The sequence below is a fragment of the Triticum aestivum genome, chromosome 5B (genome assembly GCF_018294505.1).
Source record: "Triticum aestivum cultivar Chinese Spring chromosome 5B, IWGSC CS RefSeq v2.1, whole genome shotgun sequence".
NCBI lineage: Eukaryota > Viridiplantae > Streptophyta > Magnoliopsida > Poales > Poaceae > Triticum > Triticum aestivum.
Window position 1 is genome coordinate 682761757 of NC_057807.1, and position 20953 is coordinate 682782709.

The following is a 20953-nucleotide window of genomic DNA, read 5'->3' on the forward strand; positions in this document are numbered from 1 at the left end:
CATCTGTTATATCGGATATCAAATTATCTACACTTGTACTTAAGATGTAATGTAGCATACTATATTTTCTTTTGTTTGCTTGGTGAGGATTCATCCAGACCTGATCACATGATTATTTGGTGATCGGTTGACATGGTATATTTGTTTATACCTGCCAGGGGGGTGCAAAACTGGATGGTGGCTCTGTTGTTCTCGGTGATGATCTTGCTGCTACCTCTAGGTATATGGCTTGATTTGAAGCAAGTGTCTAACAGTATATGCGTCATTGCTGCCTTCTTTTACAAGCTCGTTGTTTGTCCATGAAGTAAATCAACTGATGACCTGGCGGCAGAAGGAGACGGCTCCAATGTGGCTAAAAGGCTCAAGCTGTAGTTCAGGCGGCATTGGAGAGCCTATTCTTTTGGTGTGTCTGTCCACTGCCTTTTCTATCATTAACTACCTTTTGTGCTATACCCAATTTGGTTTTCATTTAGCTTCTGTTTTTTCAGGATCACACTGTTGGTTATGTGCGTGCTCGAAGTGATCACCTAGCGAATGGACATCGCGACGCGGGTTAGACGGTGAAGCTTCGCTCTAGTCTATTGTCCCATTTGTCGTGTCATGCTGTTTATGAATCGATGTTCTGTTCCGCCGACCCCGGGAAACTTTAGTTAGTGTGGTGTTCGCGAAAGACTTAATGGCTGTTAGTACTCGGATCTGAATTGGTCTTTGCTTTTGTGTGGGGTCTGTTTAGCTGTTGGTTGCTGGTGAATGCAAGGACATAATTGACTGGCTTATTTAGTATGCTCGTAATGGATTCTATTTCATGTCTCCTCACTTGTTTTACATGTAACACTGTGCCTGTCGATACTGTGCTTGATCCTGTCTTATAATCTGATGTTGATCTTGAGATCCATTGTGTTTTACTTCTATCGCTATTCAATGTTTATTTTATTTTATTATGATCCTGTGTAAGTGCAAATGCTATACTTGAGTTTCTACTGACATATTGTTACATGCTTCGACAGTACGTTGAGACCGGCACCCTCGCGCCATGGCGCGATCCCGATCTAGTTGGTGTCATGCCAACTCCGACAAGCTCCTCGTCTGCAGACGAGCAGTACATAGGTTGCATGATAATATCTTACCAGCCCTCTACGTAACGGATCGACGGAGACCATATGCCCTAAATGTCAAGCATGCTGTCCCGACAGGACACTCAGAGACGAAGGACACGGAGCATATCCTAGTACTCCCTCCGTCCCATAATATGTGTAGTGTCAAAACGTTCTTATAGTTGGGACGGAGGAGTATTTATTAAACAAGATGCGTGCTTGCTAAATTTTTGTCGAGTTGTACGTTCTTATAGTTTGGGACGGAGGGAGTATTTATTAAACAAGATGTGTGCTTGCTAAATTTTTGTCGAGTGTGCCCGTCCATGGCTAAATGTCACTTGGGGTCTGAAAGGCATCTGTCCTAACCCTCAAAAAAATATAACTCCACAAAAAGATTTCCTTCGATGAGTTAAGCCCGAGCAAACCAAACCCCAAACGGTTACCTCCTAAAAAATTTGAGGAGTTAAGCCTCAAATTTTGCTGCTGCTGCTCAAATTTGAGTAGCCACCTAGTCCCACCAAAAGATTCATTTCATCTCACTCGTCCTCCGACACCGACCAGCGCACACCACCACCCCGGTGACCCATCCGACATCCCCGGCATCCGCCATAACCACACCCTTGCACCCCGCTGAACTGCAGCGAGATTCAGGTGAGACTTCAGCGAGAATTCTACGAAGTTGGGACTTTGCTTTCTTCTCTTTCTGGTCCTCCACAGACACGGCCGCGCTCTCCCCGTCATCCTCGGCCACGGCCACATTCCTTCTCATTGTCACTAGACACAAACAAACTTATACACTTACAAAGAAGCACGCACACAGAACATGGATGTCGGCGGAATAGTTGCGTCCCAGACCACACCATCATGCCACCAGAAGAGCACAGAGAAGAAGAACTCATTCATATGAAGAAGTGCCTAAATCGTGGCCTGTGGATGACATTTTTTGCCGACTTTCTCAACTCCTTCCTCAAAGTGTATGTCACGCTTGGTGAGGATCTATCAAATTATTTTTTTAATAATCTACCTAGGGCCTAGATAGCTCCCAGACAACATCTACAGCCGAGAAATCATAATAAAAGAAGGAAGAATGAAGAAGAACGACTTCCATGTCGGGTACAATGCGTTTGAGGAGTTACATTTAAGGCTTTGGTTAGCTCCATATTTTTTAAACTCCTGATATTTAAGGAATTAAGATTGAGGAGAAGTTTGAAAAGTTAATTTTTGAGTGTTCGGCTAGAGATGCCCTAATAACTTCTTGGATCTTTCCGATACTAATGCAAGCCTATGTGGTCTCTCGCTTTGTGTCTTTTGGTTTGCATTTTTGTTGCGCAATGTTGGACTTCATGGACTACTCGCAACAAGTTTACCATTGAGCTTCTATTCCCTAACTGTCCCACGGATTGCCTATTCGAAATGAATGCTTTTCTGGTGCATTGAAAGCCGCTGACCATGGCTGCTGACATTGCTGCCATTGAAGACTTGATGATCAAGATCCGCGCCACCGCTCATAGATTGCTCCAACAATACTCCCGTAAATAATCTTATCTCCCTTTTATTTCGGGCCCACGGGCTGGTCTACACACCTCTATTTTGTTTATGTTGCTACTTAGCCTTGGCTCGCGATATTGGTGTGTCGTGGTGAGCCTGAAACTTGTTGGTTGATTTCCCTAATGTATGGTGGTACTGTGCCCTGTTGGCTTTATCTATAAAGTCGAACATTAATACCTTCTCTCTAAGATACTAGTAAATGGTACGTGCATATTGGGACATTTTTTTGTGAGAAGGAAGAAAATTAATTGGACGTTGATATTAGGTAATTAAGATAGTGAGTACATGTTAATTACATAGATAATATACTTATTAATATTGCCGAGATTTATTGGATCTGCTCCTTTGGGTCTTTTTAAATTGGTATAGATATGACAAACACATTGGCATGATAGGATATCTCTGTCATGGACAGACGGTGTAAGCGTAAAGTAGGAGAATCAATTAATATGCAAGAATATATCCAACAACTAAGGAAGTCAATAAAGACTGACACTTAATCTCGCTATATAGGTTAATCTACAGTGTAAGACATACCTGATTGTATGAATTAACTGTTCATAATCATGGAGTGACCAAAGAGTACTAACAAGATGTGTGGCCTATTCTTGATTATTAATTCTTAATATTGTACTAACAAATACAGATACACCAAATCCAATTAGTAACCTAGCTACTAATTAAAGATGTCAGAGATTCTCATTGACATTCTTTTCTTGAACTCACAAAGCACGGCTACCGGAAGTAGAAAAAATTACCTCGTGGCGCACCCGTTGCGCCACTAGAACTTATTGACGAAAGAGGAGCAGTATCTCATTTCGGATTTGCTCCAAACACAGTACACACACAAATTTTATGTGACGTTTGCTACTTCTTCGTTCTTAATTAACATCTTTATTTTCATTTGATCCTTGATATTATTATTTTGCCGATATGGTGACACCGTCTCAATGCACGGTCGAGCTTGCACACAATGTCCTCCACTGTGATGTTGAAGCTTCGTCCACCTGAAAAGAAAACGATTTCGACTGGTTGGTACAAAACAATGTCTATTAGTTTGATTTTTCTTGGTTAAAAATATAAGATGTATCTTGACCAGTGAAGCTTAAGGTTGTCCGACAATTAAATGTAGGTTATATGACTCAAGATTGGCACTGTTGATCAATTTTAATCAGAAGTATATTCTTATGGCGGCAATTTTGTAACCGTTTTTGGATATATGTTTTTTTGCGGGGGTATTGGATATATGTTTAATGCAAGGAATACACTTTGCTCCTAAAACTATTTCAGTGGAATTCTGGTTTGCCACCATAAATATCACCAAATACTAAATATTATGTAGAAAATCTAACAAATGTGCAGGTTTTATAATTACTGTTACACGTAGCATTTGCGACAAAATATCTACTAACAAGGTAGTCCCCTAATTTTCTTATTCTTTTTTCAATTTTGCTTTCTTAGCCCATGCATAAATTAGTAGTGTTTCGTACTTAGGGGTCACAAAATTGTTAACACTAGTTTAGAGAGAAATGCAAAATGTTTTTATTACTACATCTTGACATCGGTGCAAAATATCAGATAAAAAAACAAATATTTGACTCAGCAGCAAGTGTAATCTATTAACAAAATGTGTTGATTAGTAATGAAGTTGTCTTTGCCATGATGTTTATATGGCTGTCGATCAATTTTAATCAGAAATATATTCTTATGGCTGCAAGTTTATAACTGTTATTGGATAATATGTGTTAATGCAAGGACTACACTTTGCTCCCAAAACTATATTATCGGAAATCCGGTCTGCCACCGTAAGTATCACCAATTTAATACTCAATATTCATTAAGAAAAGCTAACAAAATGTGAAATTTGTATAATCAATGTTAGGCGTAGAATTTGCGGCAATTTTACTACTCCAGCTGACTTATTTTTTCAATTTAGTTTTCTTAGCCATGCATAAATTAGTTGTCCTTCATACGTACGGGTCAAATAATTATTCTCACCAGTTTTTGCAAGAAATGCAAGATGGTTTAATTATAATATTAAATGTCACATATTTAAACAACTATCTATAGTCAGTAACAAGTATATATAATCTATAAATAACAAAATGTGCAGTTAAAGTGGTGAAGTTGCCTTTGCCATGAGATTTATGATGAGAGTGGAGGCCGGGAAGGACATGACATTGGCGTGTGTGATGGTAAGATGGAGCCCCTCGACCTCTGCGAGCAACGTGACAAGGACCCCCTTGCCGTCCTCGCAGTGGATCCTCACCCATCACGTTCCTCTCCAAGATCCTTGCATCGATCTCCGGCAGCGAGGTCTTTATTGCCGGAGTCGGACTTGTTTGAGCTACTGCTGATGGCGGCGGTGACGGCCTACCATCGTCGACATTGGAGATGCACGGCCTCTTGACGAGCACCACCGACTCGATGGTCCTATCGTCGCGGTCCTGGAGTGCCTTGAGCTTCTCGTGCTGCTCCTTGACGTACCTCACCGCGTCGGAAAGGATGGTTGTCTTGTCCATCTGAGGGTTAATTAATTAATTTTAAAAAAAGACAGCTGAATGAACTACTGAAGTGAGTGATTTAATAATGGGGACCTTCTTGAGGCCGGGTATGACAGTGGAGAGCTCGATGAAGTGGCGGTTGAGCTTCTCCCGGCGTTTCCTCTCTGCCATGACGTGTTTTTGCCCGGTGGACGCCGTCCGTTATTTGAGGGGGAGGATTTCCTCGACGGCGGCGACCTGTGCGCCGGCTCCGGCACACCGTGGCTCGGAGCAGCGACCGAGCCCGAGGTGAAGTTCGGGCTCACGGCTGGGTAGTTGGTGCTGCAGTTGGACGACCAGCCGTTGTTCTCCTTGGCCAGCGCGGCGCCGCTGTTACCTGAGCTCCGGCTGTCGTCGGTGGCTCCGTACCGGTGGGCCGCCATGTCCGTGCCACTCTGTAGCGCCGCCGAGTGGTGGGGTTCTAAGAATGGCGATGACGAGAAAGCGTCTCCGGCAACGGCAGCGTACTGCCCCTGCCCCAACGCCTCCATGGCCCACTGGAGGAAGATGCTCGATTCGTCCATGCTTTGCTCGATCTCCAATGGCCGGTTGGTGGTTGGTGTTCTAGCTAGTTATGTTCTTATGGTAAACCAGATGTAACATATAACCTCACCTCGGCAGGGTCTCTTTTAAGCACATGATTTGTCCTATTGTGTGAAAGCATCTAGTAGAAAATTTACTCTTTAATTAGGTGCAATGAACACATCAAGTTTATGTAGATGAACCACGTACTCACGTGTCGCACGAGGTAGAGGACAGCTAGTTTGTCCTCGGAGGAGTTCCGGTGGTGGCCTACCATGGCGACTAGCTTGAGAGGACCGGACCCCAGGGTCACAGGGTGCTTTTGCTTGAGCAATTTGGGGGGGGGGGGGGGGGGGTATCTGAACAAGGATCCATTTGCTGACATGGTGACTTGAACATCTACCATGAGGACCGTACCCAGGGTGCTCTTGTTTGCCGAAAAAGGGTTTCCCCCGCTTTATATTATAAAGCAAACATCACCGAGTACATCCGAGATACCGAACAACGCACACACCGCACACACCCAAGGCAAGATACAAAGGTGCCAGGCACCGACACACCACCCCACCGACAACCAATAGAGAGGTGAACCGGACCAAAACGAAGCCAGGCCTCCAAAGCGGTGCCTCCAAGAAGGATACGACCATGGGTAGCCGCCACCGCCCGATCAGCGGAGATCAGGTTTTCACCCGGAGCAAGACGACAAGAGTGTGAATGCCGCGACGGAGCCTTCAGGAAGGGTACGGCGGCAACGGCCACCGCCACCGTCGGCCAGTCAAAGGACTGGACAAGTGGTGTACCCCGGCACTCACACCCCACCGATGAACCTGAACTCCATCGTCCGCCCGCAACCACGCCACCCACGCGGCCATGTTTGCCTGCCCACACCTGAGACGCACGCTCCGCCCATGAACGTCGCGCCTCCCGCCGCCAGAGCCGCCGCCCTGCAACCAGACAACCCCGAGACCAACACAAAGGCCCCAACTTTGGATTAACCGATGGCCCTCGACCGACGGAACCACCCGCCGACGCTCCGCTGGTAAACCTGTGCCAACCCACCCACGGCCGAGGAAAGGGGGAGAAAGAGGAGCGGACAAATCCGGACCGGCAAATCGTGCCGGCGACAGGTGACGCGACCGCATCGAGGCCACCCATCCCTCCAACCAAGCTCCCCGCCGAACACGGGGAAAGGGGGAGAAGGAGGACCCCATGTCGCCCCACCATGGTAGCTGACACACATCTCCGCGAGGCCATCGGCAACCGCGAGCCCGCCGACGAGGGAGACCATGCTCTTGTTTGAGCAATGGGGGTGTATCTCACCAAGGATCCAATGCTGAGATTGTGACTTAAACAACGTACTTATATATCATGACAAAGGTGAAAACTAGTAATCTGAAGCAATGTGTCTGTCATTTTCTTATTGAAGGCATTGTCATCGTGCTTGAAGGTTGGTTAGACCCGCCAGCGATGGTGTGGTGACCTCCATGATGAATAATCTTGATTGGACGTCAGCGAAGGTTGGTTAGCTTCTTGGATACTTTGTGGACAGTCAGTTTGATATTCCTTTTTAGGCGGCGGCTCTACTCCGAGTTGTTGGTCCAGTAGCAATAATTAGTGGATCTGGAAAAATAGACTCCCTTTGAAAATTTATACTCCCTCCGTTCCTAAATATAAATCTTTCTAGAGATTTCAACTAGTGACCACATACGGAGTAAAATGAGTGAACCTACACTCTAAAATATGTCTATATACATCCGTATGTGATAGTCCATTTGAAATCTTTAAAAAGACTTACATTTAGGAACGGAGGGAGTATATTCCAAGATGCAATTTTGACAAGATTTATTACATGGGAAAAGGATAGCCCGTTACCCTGTGTGCTCCTTCTGTGAACAAATAAGTTACTATACTAAAGCGTGGAAGGCTTTGCTTTTTCCGTTTATTTACATTTTTTAAGATTTCACTGTTCATTTACATCGACATCAGTAGTAGTACCTTATCGCACGTGAAAAACAAAAGGCGATGAACAGTACCCCCCGTGCATGAATAGTCCATCGGTGAACAGTACCCAAAAATTTTAAGCTTCCCACTGTTCGTTTACGTCGGCATCAGTAGTAATACCAGTATCCTGCGTGAAAAACAAACGGTTGTGAACAGTCCCCCGGCATGAACAGTATCATCAGTGAACAGCCCCAGTTTGAACCGTGCTCCCGAATAATATGATTTTTCCTTATTTTTTAGCTTCCACTTCTTTTTGGCTTTCACCAAAGAAACAATACGCACGTTGTTAAGAAAACTGCGATTTTTCTACACATCATTTCTCTTCTCCTCCTCCATCATCGCGTCCTTATACCGAGGGTTCAGACTTTTTTACACATAATTTCTCTCCTCATCCACCAATCCGTCCTTATATAGAGGGTTAAGATTTTTCTTTTCACATCATTTCTCTCCCCCTCCACCATCGCATCCTTATATAGAGGGTTAAGATTTAGGACTTTTCTACACATTATTTCTTTCCACCGGCGTACCAAGGCAGTGTCGTCTCAATCGTCTCCTGATCCTTTTCGGTGATGGTGTTGTCAAGGCACAAAACATTAGGCCGGCCCAGTACATTTACATGAACAACAATACGCGGGGAAAATAATTTCTTGACCGGTTACTGCCAATTTTACACCACGAGATCAATGAACAGTTCACTAAGAATTACCTTAACAAAAGCTGGAACAGTATTCGAATAAATCCAGAACTGCTAACCGAACAATAAACTAAATAAGTTACTACACTAAAGCGGGAAGGCATTGGATTTTATTAGTTTTTCTTGACTTTTTTTAATATCTACTGTTCATTCACATCGGCATCGGTAAACAGTATCACACGTACCATGCATGAACAGCACCTCCCCAGTTTAAACAGTGCTCCCGAATAATCTGTTTTAACCTTACTTTTTTTTAGCTTCCACAAGAGAAAAAATACGCACGTTGTTAAGAAAAACTCGTATTTTTTCACTCATCATTTCTCTCCTCTACCATCACGTCCTTATATGGAGGGTTAAGACATCAGCGAACAGTTCACTAACAATTACCCGAACAAAAACCAGAATAGCATCCGAATAAACTTAGAACTGCTAACCGAACCATTCACCCAAATAAACTGAAATAGCAACCCCTAATAACCCGGAACAGAAAACCCAGTGAAACAGAAGAACGCCTGAATAAACCAAAAACATTAACCCACCCGAACCATAAACCGAAACAGTAACCGAATTGTAACACGGAACAATACATCATAATAAACCGGAACAACAACTGCTAACCGAAATAATACCCCAGGTAAATAGAAACAACGAACCCCCAATAGCACGGAACAATAAAACTAGTGAAAACGAAATAACACCTGAATAAACAAAAAACTTCAACCCATCCAAACGATAAACCAAAACAGTAACCGAATTGTAATCTAAAAGAGTACACCTGAATAAACGGGAACAACATACGAAAAAATATTAATAGGCCAGCTATTTTGCTTACTTTGTTAAATCATTTAATGTTGGTTACGTGCCTACAAAGATCACGGGGTAAAGATAGAATTCGTGTTCTCCTCTTCATTTTATTTATCATGTAATACATGTTGTTTTCTTGCTTATTTCGGAAAAATACAAACGAAAGCTTCTTTGGCGCTAGTTGAAACTATAAATGTCCTGGGACCCATGCTAGGTATTACTTGTCCTAATTCTCTATGACAATTACGTTCCTGTTTTCATGCATTTTGTACTTTGGTTATAAATTTTGGCTGCCCTTTGCTGGGACATGGTCTGTTAGAAACGGAGTCACTTTTGATAAATACTCCCTCCGTTCTAAAATATAAGATGTATCATTTTTTTCTAAAGTCAAACATGTGCAAGTTTCCCCAAGTTTTTTGAAAAAAATTCAATATTTACAATACAACATTTGTATCACTAGATACATCACAAAAATATTTTCATATTTTATTTATATTGTGTTGTATATGTCGATAGTTTATTCTATAATATTGGTCAAACATACATAAATTTGACTTGAATGAAAAACGCTACATCTTATATTCTGCAACGGAGGGAGTATGTGCTCTCGTCTTAAGCCGGGTCAACGAGTTCAATTCACCTTGGATCGCCTTGTTTCCTTCTACACCCCTCCCCCTCTTTGAGGGGTGTTGTCGGATGGCAACCACATGACCAAGCTCAAGCCTTGCCGGTTGGATTAGACGATCGGTGGCTGCGCATGGTGTTCTTTCCTTCCTTCTTGTTTCCATGTTGTCTAGCCCTAGTGTTTCTGTTGTGGTTTGTTCCCACTCTTGTTTCCCTTGTAATTGCCTGGCTCTGTCGGTTCTCCTTCTAAATGAATGAAATTTAGCGTTGCTACTTTCGTTAAAAAAATGTGTTGAGATCTCCTTTCGAAGTGGTCTACGTTATGTGCTTGTTCACATTGGTAGAAGGAGGAAGACAAGTCTGACGTTGATAGATGGTGCTACAAAGTTGATAAGCAAGGTGCTACTGTTGATGTGTGGTGAGTCTTGAAGATCGTCTAGAGATGGTCATGGCCGACCTAACGATGGCAGCCCACTTCTGCTTTCCGCGGCCTGGAGATTGTACCTTGTGCTACTCTGTTCCATGCTAGTATTCCCTTGTTGAACTGTTAGTACTGCTAGTAGGTTTTTCTCTATAGGAGATGTGTCGAGTGTGAGCATCGCTAGCGAGTTTCCTATTAGTGCACCAACTTGTTTCCCTTCTTTCCCACCCCTTATTGTCCTGGTAATCAGACCGTGTATTCTCTTATGCAGGTAATGTGAATGGGGTCACAGTCACTCCTGTTGAAAATAAACTTCTTGAAGATATCAATCAGTGGAGTAGTGTTGGTGTTTGTATCTTTAAGAAAAAATATCAAGAAAATGGTTGCATATCAATGTGCTTCAGAGGAGTGGCCATTAAGAAAAAATATCAAGAAAATGGTTGCATATCAAGAAACTGGGTCAAAGGTTGACCACTGAGGATAGATACCGTCAACTAGGTAGTATCCGTATTGTAATGGTGGCCATTGATCTCAAATTTGACCTCGGAGGAGTGGCCTCTGCAAGCCTTGCAAACACTTGAGAATGCTGAAGCACATTGATATCATTGTGAGAACCAGCCATGCCGAAAAAAGAATGCCATATCTATAGATCTTGTGAAGCCACTGCTTTCAGTATGACAGTGGCATCAGTTGGCTCTCTCAGGTACTCAGGGCCAAACACTACCACCACGACCTTGCAGAAACTATACATTGATAGGAGACATGTGGACTCACTCCTACGCCCACACTCATCAACAAGATCACCTGGAATTCCATATGCAAACATGCGAATAGCTGCAGTGCATTTTTGGTAAGAGGAGAAGCCAAGCTTGACAAGGGCATCCTCTTTGCACTGAAAGTATGGGTCATATCCTACCACTCCCTCTCAAATACAATTGAACACATGTCTCCTCATACGGAAGCGGCGGCAGAATTGGTGTGGTTTGAAGAGCGCGACATTCTCAAAGTAATCGACATAGAGTAGGGTGTGACCGCTCTCCCTGTTCCGGTTCTAGACCGGAGCATGACCCGGGATTGATCCCCTGAACCGAGGCTGCTGCCTAGCAATGTGGTCATTCACGGCCAATGCAGCCACCATAAGGTCTTCGTCATCTGATGAACAAATTAAGTTTTCAAAGAAATATTCATCCCCACTGTCCATTGTACCTTGTGAGCAAAGTGTCAACACCTTGCGGCCGTGGTGGAAATGCGTCCGGGAAGAGCACCTCAAGCTCCCCTGACAGGCAGCAAGCAAGGTCATGGTGGAAATGCGTCCGGGAAGAGCATCTCAAGCTCCCCTGACAGGCAGCAAGCAAGGCTGAGGTTGTCGAGTGGCGCTCTGGCGGCTATGCAGCGCCTGCCGGAAGTTGTTGGGGGTCGATGGGCGTCGGCGGTGGCCGTAGCTTCTCTCCCGTCGGCAGCAGCAACAAAGATCCACAAACGCCAGCAAAAAAGTCCTCTGAAACATGGGCATGGAGTCGGCTATGGCATGGCATGGTCGTGCTTTGGGTGGCCTGGCAGGAAAGCGAGGAGGGCGGCTGGGAATATGGGCGCCGACGCGTGGCAGTGGCGATGGCGAGGGCCAGAGGGAGGGGCAGGGGAAGAGAAAAGGGGCGTATTTGCCATCGAGCACTAGTGCAGAACCGGGCAATAGCACCGGTTCGTAAGGCCCTATAGTGCCGGTTACATAACCGGCACTAATTTGTGGTCACTAAAGCCCCCCCCCTTTAGTACCGGTTCAGCACGAACCGGTGCTAAAGGGCAACCACGTGGCACGAGCCAGCTCCGGGGGCCTGGAGCCCTTTAGTACCGGTTGGTAACACCAACCGGTACTATAAGGTTTGGTGGGTTTTTAGTTTTATGATTTCTTTTTCATTTTATTTTGTGTTTCCATTTTAATTCTTTTTCGTTTGCTGGTATTTTACGATACTACACATTATACACGTTATGCATCATATATACATCATGCATGCTTTGTTTATCAACGCTGCTGCTATGTTCATTGCACCCACAGATATAACATGCTCGTGCATGCTTTTGCATCATTACATCATCATATATATATAATAACAAGTCCTACTAATCATGCATCATCATACAACTTCTACTCGTTATTAATAATAAGTCATACGATCATCATCCTCATATATAGTCATCGAACCCAACCCTACATAATTGTTCTTAGCACATGATCATCAGTATCAGGTAGGACCTAAACACCCTTAAGGTAAAATAGCATAAAACAATATAGACCCTGACTCTCCATTATGAAGAATGGCGATCATCCTGTCTCCAATTCTTGCCTTTCGCTGCTTATTGCTTCCAAAAAGATCCTTACGACTGTCCATACATTTTTTCCATTCTTTGATTGTTATGTCTCCACTTCTTTTAGAAACCCGGTATGGACAGTTGAGATTCGTAGGACGACCTGGTCGTATGTTCAAAACATGAAGGCTACCACGCGTATACATCATATGAGGCACACAATCATTCGGGATTATCTGTTGAAAAACATAATAATAACTTTGTAGTTAGCAATGATGTACTAGTTTTAGAAGTGTGCAAAAAGATGCACGGATGTTGTAATAGTAAAAAATAATCTTACTAGGGTATCTTCATGATAGTTACCGTAGTTCAACACGTGCACTAGTGGCACGTATTGACCATAATGTTGAGGAGTTTGATTGTAGATATTGTAATTCTCAAGATCAGTACAAAATCCGACCAGATGATTTTTCTCCTGATAAGTTAATTCGGAGCCTTCAGTGTAGTACGTTCTGTCTACCATCTTCCGCACATTCTTTGAAGAATGAAAATAAGCTGTCAATGGAGATAAGTTGTCAACATTATATTTTGAAATAAACAATATAAATTACTTAATAACTATATTTAGCTCACATGAGGGAAGAACTGGAGGTGTATCCACGAAGACCCAAATCGAAGGTGTCTCTTACTCGATTGTAGGATCACCAAGATCCATGGTGACAAGCATACCCTCATCAAGACCATACATCTTGCAAAATGCATCCCAATTTTTGCAACCAAAATGGGTTACACTCTGAGCATTGTACAGCTTTACTTGAAAATCCACACCATGTTCGGTACTTAGGATAATTTTTTTGGTTTCGAAATTTTCATGGTCTTCAAAACCCATCCTCTCCAAGACATAGCGTCTTGCAAAGCATGGGATAAGCTAGTCGAATTGGAAAAAGATGAAAAATACACGTTAAAATAGTTGAAGTCGTGCTTAATTACGAAAAAAAACTATTGTCGTCGTTGCGTACCGTATGAACATTGCAGGTCTCCTCGAGCTTAATGTTGAAGCGCCAATCTTCGTCCAGCTCAATGAACCTGTCGCAGATATCTCTGTCGTCGTGGCACCAGTCGCACTCCCCCGGGCGGTTATCGTCGTCCGATGAGTACGACATTTCCGGCCTACGTTCATAATTTAGTTTTATTAATTAAGTCAACTATTAGTTCAACTACTAAGCACTTACTATAAATAAATAAGTAGTACTTACTAAAAACAAACTACTTCTATATATAGTAAAATAAATTAGTTTATTAAATCAACTAGCTAGTTCAACTATATATAAACTAATTCTTCTTTTTTTCCTTTTTTAAATACTATGAACAAAAAAATCATTAAAATTCTATGAACAAAATTAATTACACAATTTAAATATCACCCAAAAAAATCTATTAACAATAATATCACCAAACATGCATATTCAATAATAATATCACCAAAAAATCTATTAACAAAAAAAATCTATTAGCAGAAAAAAAATCTATTAACAGAAAAATCTATTAATTCAACTAGTTCAACTAAGCATTTACTAAAAATAAACTAGTTATATTAATTTAACTAGTTCAACTAATTAAGCATTTACTAAAAATAAAATAGTTTTATATATTAATTCAACAAGTTCAACTAATTAAGCATCTTCTAAAAATGAACTAGTTCTATATATTAATTCAACAAGTTCAACTAATTAAGCATCTTCAAAAAATAAACCAGTTGATCTATATATTAATTCAACTAGTTCAACTAAAAGCATTATATTTACTAAAAATAAACTAGATAGTTCTAATTCATCTAAACATATTATATATAGAAAACAGAAAATAAGTAAAAAAAATATGTGTGTGTGTGTGTATACGTGTGTGTGTATGTGTGTGTATGTGTGTGTGTGTGTATGTGTGTATACGTATGCGTGTGTACGTATATAGGGCGCATACGGGTGGCGCGGGGCAGCGACGACGACGGGCGGCCGGGGGCGGCGACGACGGGCGCGCGCGGGCCGGGGGCGGCGACGACGGGCGGCCGGGGGCAGCGACGACGACGGGCGCGCGGCGGGCCGGGGGCGCGCGGCGACGACGACGGGCGGCGGGGGCGGCGACGACGACGGGCGGCGGGGGCAGCGACGACGACGGGCGGCGGGGGCGCGCGACGACGACGACGACGGGCGGCGGGGGCGGCGAGGGCGACGGCACGGCGGCGCGGCGGCGTCGGCGAGATCGAGCGAGAGACTCTCTCGCTGCGAGAAACGTGGAACGAAGTGGTAACGATAACTGATTTTTCGTAAGTGCCATATATATAGGGGGAGCCTTTAGTACCGTTGGAGCCACGAACCGGTACTAAAGGCCAATTTTGGCCAGCCCAAGCGGCGGGAAACGAGGCCCTTTAGTACCGGTTGGTGGCTCCAACCGGTACTAAAGGCCCCCCCTTTAGTACCGGTTTGTGCCACCAACCGGTACTAAAGGCCGTGCGCTGCCACCCGTGGTGCGCTATGTTTAGTCCCACCTCGCCGAGCGAAGGGCAGCCGCACTGGTTTATAAACCCAGCCGCGGCAGGCTTCTGGGCCTAACTAAGGCGCGCTGCCCGGTGAGCCTCCTGGCCCTTCTGGGCCTGCATTTGCACACCCTAGGACTGGTGGGCTCACCGGGCAGCGCCCCAACATTTTTTTTAATTTTTTTTCTTTTCCGCATTATTTATTTTCTTCTATTTATTTTTGAGTAATTTTTTTATATAGTTATTTATTTTCTGCTTTATTTTTTTCTTCTATTTATTTCTGAGTAGTTTTTTTGCCGTATTTAGTTTCTTTGTGAGTATTTTTGCTTTATATTAGTTTTTTTCTTTTCTGCATTATTTATTTTCTTCTATTTATTTTTGAGTAATTTTTTATATAGTTATTTCTTTTCTGCTTTATTTTTTTCTTCTATTTATTTCTGAGTAGTTTTTTTGCCGTATTTAGTTTCTTTGTGAATATTTTTGCTTTATATTAGTTTTTTCTTTTCTACATTATTTATTTTCTTCTATTTATTTTTGAGTAATTTTTTTATATAGTTATTTCTTTTCTGGTTTATTTTTCTTCTTATTCTTCTTCTCCTTCTCCTTCTCCTTCTCCTTCTCCTCCTTCTTCTTCTTCTTCCTCTTCCTCTTCTTATTCTTCTTCTCCTTCTCCTTCTCCTTCTCCTTCTCCTCCTTCTTCTTCTTCCTCTTCCTCTTCTTATTCTTCTTCTCCTTCTCCTTCTCCTTCTCCTTCTTCTTCTTCTCCTTCTTCTTCCTCTTCTTATTCTTCTTCTTCTCCTTCTTCTTCCTCCTCCTTCTTCTCCTCTTCTTCTTCTTCTTCTCCTTCTTCTTCCTCTTCTCCTTCTTCTCCTTCTTCCTCCTCCTCTTCTTCTTCTTCTTCTTCCTCTTCTTCTTCTTCTTCTTCTCCTCCTCCTCCTTCTTCTTCTCCTCCTTCCTTTTGCCATAACAGAAGAAGTCCGGAGTTGTAATAAGTTATTAAAAATAAAAAAGAGGTGCAATGCTCGTTAATTTGCTTCAAGCCTTTTGGAATAGTGTAAACTGCACTGCGCGTAGCTCCGTGCAATCTACCATATTCCTAAAGGCTTGAAGCTAAGCAACGTGAGCATTGAGCCTCTTCTTCATCGTCTCTGCACCCAAGGCTTATAAACCGCTCCTACTCCCTCTCTCTTGGCGAGGTGGGACTAAAAAACAGCTTACCCTGTAGTACCGGTTGGAGCCATCAACCGGTACTAAAGGTGGTGCGCTGCATGCACAAAATTTAATTAGTGTCATTTAGCTCAAAACAAATCATTAAATGCATGAAAAATATCAAATGAAGCATAAATGGTTGAAAGTTGATGGCGTCGCTTTGAATGATGCATACTGAATGCACAAAAAGTCTGGAGTTGTAATAAGTTTAAAAAAATGAAATGCCTTTGTAACAGATGAGTTTAATTTCGTCAGAAACCTGAATACTTCGAAAGAGATTGTCCAGTTTGTAAACGAAGTGCATCCAGTTTTATGATGCATAAGCATAGAAATTTTAATACTCTCCACATAAGCAAATTTATTATCATGAATAGTAGTGGGAGCAAACTCAACAAAATAACTATCATGTGATACTTGATTCACATAATCAATTTGAGCATTAAAATCATGATGACAAGTTTCTTGGATATCATTACTCTTTATAGCATACATGTCATCACCATAATCATCGCAAATAGGAGGCATGCAATCATCATAATAAACTTTCTCATCAAAGCTTGTGGGACTAAAAATATCATCTTCATCAAACATAGCATCCCCAAGCTTATGGTTTTGCATATCAGTAGCATCATCGATATTCAAAGAGTTCATACCAACAACATTGAAATCATGCTCATCATTCGTGCCAATCATTTTATTAAATTCTTCTTCTATCAATTGAGCACAATTTTCCGAACCATCATTTTCAAGAAAGATATTATAAAGATGATCAATAATATGATGCAACCTCTTCCATTTTTTTGTAGTTTTCTTTTGTGAACCAAACTAGTGATAAATAACAAACTAAAAGATTCGATTTCAAGATCTAAAGATATACCTTCATGCACTCACCTCCCCGGCAACGGCGCCAGAAAAGAGCTTGATGTCTACCACGGAACTTAATTCTTGTAGACACGTGTTGGGCCTCCAAGCGTAGAGTTTGTAGGACAGTAGCAATTTTCCCTCAAGTGCATGACCTAAGGTTTATCAATCCGTGAGAGGTGTAGGATGAAGATGGTCTCTCTCAAACGACCCTGCAACCAAATACAAGAAATCTCTTGTGTCCCCAACACACCGAATACAATGGCAAATTGTATAGGTGCACTAGTTCAGCGAAGAGATGGTGATAAAAGTGTAATATGGATGGTAGAAATATATTTTTATAATCTGAATAAATAAAAATAGCAAGGTAGCAAATATTAAATGGGCACAAAAACGGTGTTGCAATGCTTAAAAATGAGGCCTAGGACCCGTACTTTCGCTAGTGCAATATCTCAACAATGCTAACATAGTTGGATCATATGATTATCCCTCAAAGTGCAAAAAAGAAACACTCCCGAGTTCATATTAGCGGAGAACAAAAGATAGGAATTGTTCGTAGGTCACGAAACCACCTCAAAGTTATTATTTCCGTTCGATCTATTCAACAGTTCGTACTAAAATAACACAAAGCTATTTTTCCGTTCGATCTATCCTAGAGTTCGTACTAAAATAACACCAAAGCAAATTCATATTCATAATACTCAATCCACACAAAGAACTATAAAGAGACCCCAAAGTTTCCGTCGGAGAAAAACATGCATCAACCCCTATGCATAGATTACCCCAATATCACCGCGGGAATCCGCGAGTTGATTGCCATAACACATATCAGGTGAATCAATAAGATACCTCATTGTCACCTCAAGTATTCATATTGCAAGACATACATCATGTGTTCTCGTCTCTGAATATTCAATCCGACAAGACAAAACTTTCAAGGGTAAATATTCAATTCATCATAACAAGAGTATAGAGGGAGAAACATCATATGATCCGACTATATTAACAAAGCCCATGATATATATCACGAGAGAGAGAGAGAGAGATCAAACACATAGCTACTGGTACAAACCCTCAGCCGCGAGGATGGACTACTCCCTCCTCATCATGGTGGCCGCCGGGATGATGAAGATGGCCACTGGAGATGATTCCCTCCTCCGGCAGGGTGCCGGAATGGTGTCTAGATTGGTTTTCGCGGATACGGAGACCTTGCGGCGGTGGAACTTCTGATCTAGGTTAACCCCTAAGGGTTTTGGAATATTTGGGAATTGATAGTGCAAAGAAGGGGTATAGGAGGCCACCGAGGTGGGCACAACCCACCTGGGCACGCCTGGACAACCCACCAGGGCACGGTGGGTTGTGCAGGCGTGCCCAGGTGGGTTGTGCCCCCCTCGGGGCACCCCCGGGTGGTTCTTTGGCCCATTGTGACAGAACTAACGTGATGTGGCGGGCTCCACTAATTTGCCTGTCGGAAGTACGTAGAAACCCCGCCCCATGCATGGTGGTGGATGGTGCACCCCCTGCGCTTCGACTCCACGTACATGAGCTTGTTGTTGCTAGCATGGCAGAAAGACGGGCATGCAGTTTTTCTCCCACGAACTATCGTATGAGCTGTTTGCTTGATGCTTCTTACATATACATAGCATAATTGACGTACGTTTTCGTGCTTATTTGCTACGATCAATGTCGACGCAAGTCCATATGTCCGATCAAACGACGATGGCACGAAATCTACTCCGTCTCATCTCCAAAACTAATCTTGGGTTCATGCCTCTCGCCGGCGCCGCCGCAGGTCCGCCTCATCTCCAATGGCCTTGGGGCCATGGGGGCGCGGTGGATCTTAGCAAGAGTCGGCAGGAGGGCTTCGTTGTTAGTCTTTTTTTTTAAGTTTTGTTAGGGTTTGTGTCCTACTCAGGAAGACAAGATGATGACGCCTATCTGAAGATGGAATAAAGGTCTCCCCGCCTAGTCCCCATTGCGGTGATGCATCTAGGATCGTTGGTGGGCGTGTGAAGGTGTGTCTCCGGCAGATCTATCCTCTGTGGATTTGCTCGGATCTAGTTGTTGTTTGTCTATGTTCGTGTGTCTTCGGGTTGGATCCTTTCGATCAATCTTATTCTTCACTAGCGGTGGTTGCTGTTCTGGTACGCTGGTCCTATGGGGCCTTGACACGATGACTTTCTGACTGTCTACTATAACAAGTCATGTTCGACTCCGGCGAAGGAGGGGCGATGACGGCGGAGCGCCTTCGGCGAGCTTCAGTGCTTATAGTCGTCGCTAGGTGGTGTATAAATCTGGATGTATATTTTTTTTTATTCGTTGTACTGATACGATTAAAGATGAATTACTCATGAATTAATAGATCGTAGCTACTCCATCTCCGAGGCACATCACATGCATGTGTGGGTCCAAGTCAGCTTAATCTGTTCATATGCATGGCCCACTAATTAGGCGCTGGATCCATGCACGTGACTGGCCCCGGCTGCCACTGGTCCGCCATTGCCGTCCGTGTCAGCTCAGCCATCCACTCGCAACTAGCTTGTAGTGCTGGGGTTAGCTGGCCACCTACGGACGGACACGCACACAGGATTGCATGCTCGTAGTCGTGCCAACGCCCAAGATATGCTGTCGGCGGTGGCCACGGCATCCGTGCTATAGGTGCCACAAAAACACATGAGCGTTTACGATTGCCCACAGTGGAAGTAACATATTGTAACATCATATATATCTAGATAAAATAGATAATGTGACAAGCAATTAATGAAGAAAAAGAGACATATGATAACATAACTAGTTACTAGTAGTATGAATAACATTACACATATTAAGGTAAGATGAGTCTATAACCTAATAAATTATGTATTGCATGACATGACACACACATATGTTACTCCTTAGTGTATGGATAGTAAGAGCAAGTATAATAAAGTGACATAAGCGGACTGTAAGGATTTAAATACTACTCCTATATCTTTGCTGACTTGGAAGAGAAAGAAGAGGAGAGCAAAGTGAAGCGGGTTTTAGACTTACAGCCGGTCGTAGCAGTGCTCCAAAAAGATATGTGAGAGTATATAATAGGCCATATAATAGAAAAGTAGTACTTGTAGCCCACTACTACATGTGTTGGCTATAATATTGGTTATAGATTACATGGCGAGATGTTACAGTCAACAACAAATTATATTATTAATCATGCTTTAACATAGACTAATAGCATATGCATGTTACTGGTCAAAATTAGTCTACTGTCCGTAAATCGCCGGGAAAGCCGTCGTCTAGCCAGTGTCCGGAATCGTGACTGCATGTGCCATGCATGCCAGCTCTGCTTGCCTATCCGATCGATCCGTGCGTTCACCCACACCCAGAGCCAAGAGCAGCACGTGAGTTGTCCATCTCACTATTATTGTTCGTGAGTAGTAGGGTGCACCGGTGCAGTGTCAGCGTTCTGCGTGTGTCTGACTCTGATATACAGGAGTATCGGGTTCGGCCTGTCCCGCCCAGCCACTTGGGCGTGCTACCTTTCTGCAGACAAGAGGCAACTTTGCAAGGTTTATTCCAAGGAGACATAATATATGCAGAGTAAAAAATAACGAAGGTAAAAAATATTCCAGTACTCTTCACTCATTCTTTTTTGTATTTCAGTACGCTCTCTCTCTCTAGCACGATGGAGAGTGATACGAGATAAAACCAAATATGCTAGGCGCGCTTAAGTGTAATTTTGTTACATAGGACCCTACCACGTAAATGGATTAAATCTACTCACTCCGTTCCCAAATACTTGTCTTTCTAGGCATTTCA

The 20953-nt window shown here is 43.0% G+C and overlaps 1 long non-coding RNA gene and 1 pseudogene across 1 annotated transcript; one reads left to right on the forward strand and one right to left on the reverse strand.

The window, feature by feature from the left end:
• LOC123117636 (uncharacterized) lies at nt 1-562 on the forward strand. Its single transcript, XR_006457447.1, has 3 exons — nt 1-220; nt 306-403; nt 489-562. It is a non-coding gene; the product is annotated as an uncharacterized lncRNA (long non-coding RNA).
• Nucleotides 563-1620: 1058 nt separating this feature from the next.
• LOC123115274 (uncharacterized) lies at nt 1621-5709 on the reverse strand (annotated as a pseudogene).
• Between the last annotated feature and the right edge of the window lie 15244 nt (nt 5710-20953).